The following is a 2,266-nucleotide window of genomic DNA, read 5'->3' on the forward strand; positions in this document are numbered from 1 at the left end:
AACCACCCATTTATACTGATCCGACATTAATCCCATATTCCTACCCCATCCCCCCTACCTATTCTAGGAGCAATTTTCCTATCAACCTGCAAGTCTTTGGTTGTGGGAGAAAACCAGAGCACCTGCTAAAAACCCACACGGTCACAGGGAGAACTTGCACAAGCAGTAGCCAGAATTGAACCCGGGTCACAGGAGCTGTGAGGTTGCAGTGCCAACCACTGCACCACCCTTAGTTCTGTGGTTGTTTGGTGATCGGACCTCTCTGCCTTGTGCAGCCTCTTCAATCACTCACTCCTTATCCCATAACATCTTCCTGTGCAAGTGCAGGAGATGTAACACCTGCCTTTCAACTCCTCCTTTTTATCGTTCAGGGGCCCAAACACTCCTACCAGGTGAAACAGTGATTTACCTGTACTTCCTTCAATTTACTATACTGTATTCACTGCACATGATGTCGTCTCCTCTACACTGCAGACACTAAATGCAGATTAGGTGATCTTTTTGCTCAACACCTCCGTCCAGTCTGCAAACTTGAACGTGATCTTCCAGTCACTAACCATATTATTTCTCCATCCCACTTCTACTCTTCCATCTCTGCCTTTGACCTCCTTCACTGTTCCAATGAAGCTCAATGGAAGCTCGAGGAACAGCACCTCATCTTTCAATAAAGCTCTTAACAACCTCATGGACTCAACATTGATTTCAAGAACTTCAGATTGGTGGTACTGTAATGTGTGTCAGCTGTGGTTCAGCTGGTTACACTTTTGTCTCTCTGTCAGAAGACAGTGTTTAACCTCTACCTCCAGTTACTTCAGCACAGAATTCGATGTTGATTCTCCCAGTGTCACACAGAGAGAGTGCTGCACTGCCGGGTCTGCATTCTTTTTGGATGATAGATTAAACCAAGGCTCTGTCTATTCCTCAAGTGGATCTAAAAGATCCCAAGGCTCTTTTGTTGAGGAACAGGAGAGTTCTCACTGGTGCCCTGCACAATATTTATCCCTCAATCGACAATTAGACTAAATTAGAAATCTCTTTCAAATAGCTGGCACAGACATGATGGGCTGAAAGGACTCTTTCTGTGCTCTAAGATTCTATGATTCTAATGTGGTCGTGTAAAAGAAGAAATGGCGACTGACACAAAGACATCAGGTTTTGGCAGTGATTACATAAATAATAAGTGACAAGTTGCAAGCACCAAAGCCAAACTCTGAACAGCCCCAGTGGCCTAATGGATAAGGCACTGGCCTCCGGAGCCAGGGATTGTGGGTTCAAGTCCCACCTGGGGTGTGGTGAGGTTTTTAAATCATGGCTATTCTGTGAAACCAGCTCTTTGTCCTCATCACTGAAATACACAGAAATTAAATCGCTTCAGGCAGCATGGAGCCTTATCAACCTCTGAAAGTTGGAGCCGGTGCAAAAAAGAAAACATCTGCAAAACCGCTTGCTTCCCATGGACAGTCAACATTTCACCCTGCAATCAATGTACTAATTGCTCACATGCAGTTGCACCAATCGGTTCTCTGGTTATGTTACTTGATTAATAATGCAGTCAATGTCAGTTCATATCCCACCATGGAAATTTCAGAGTTTGAATTTCCTCTTCTCAGGTAAAGTCCCCTTTCCTTCAAATTTGCCATCATCACCCCTCTCCTCACAAACCCCTCCTCCTGTTCCTGCTCCATGTCTGATCTCCCGTTCCTCTCGAAACTCCTTCAATGTGTTGTCACCTCCCAAATTCACCCATCTTTCCATAATTCGATACTTGAATTCCTTCAGTTAGCTTCCATCCCTGTCACTAACACAAATGGCCTTTATCAAAGTCACAAATGACATCCTATGTGATTGTGACCATGGTAGACTTGCTCTCCTCATTGTTCTTAACCTGTCGTACTACATTCGAACGCACGAATTAGGTGCAGGAATAGGCCACTCGGCCCCTCGAGCCTGCTTCACCATTCAACAAGTTCATGGCTGATCTGATTGCAACCTCAACTCCACATTCCCACCTCCCCCAATAACTTTTCACCCCCTTGCTTATCAAGAATCTATCTCCCTCTGCCTTCAAAATATTCAAAGACTCTGCTTCCACTGCCTTTTGAGGAAGAGAATTCCAAAGACTCATGACCCTCTGAGAGAAAAAATTTCTCCTCATCTGTGTCTTAAATGGGCAACCCCTTATTTTAAACAGTGACCCCTAGTTCTACATTTTCCCACAAGAGGAAACATCCTTTCCACATCCACACTGTCAAGACCCCTCAGAATC

The 2,266-nt window shown here is 44.7% G+C and overlaps 1 non-coding gene across 1 annotated transcript; it reads left to right on the forward strand.

Annotated features, from left to right (window-relative positions):
* Positions 1-1,217: 1,217 nt before the first annotated feature.
* Positions 1,218-1,290, forward strand: trnar-ccg (transfer RNA arginine (anticodon CCG)). The gene has a single exon. It is a non-coding gene; the product is annotated as a tRNA-Arg (tRNA).
* The last annotated feature ends 976 nt before the right edge of the window (positions 1,291-2,266 follow it).

This window comes from Heterodontus francisci, chromosome 10, assembly GCF_036365525.1.
Source record: "Heterodontus francisci isolate sHetFra1 chromosome 10, sHetFra1.hap1, whole genome shotgun sequence".
NCBI lineage: Eukaryota > Metazoa > Chordata > Chondrichthyes > Heterodontiformes > Heterodontidae > Heterodontus > Heterodontus francisci.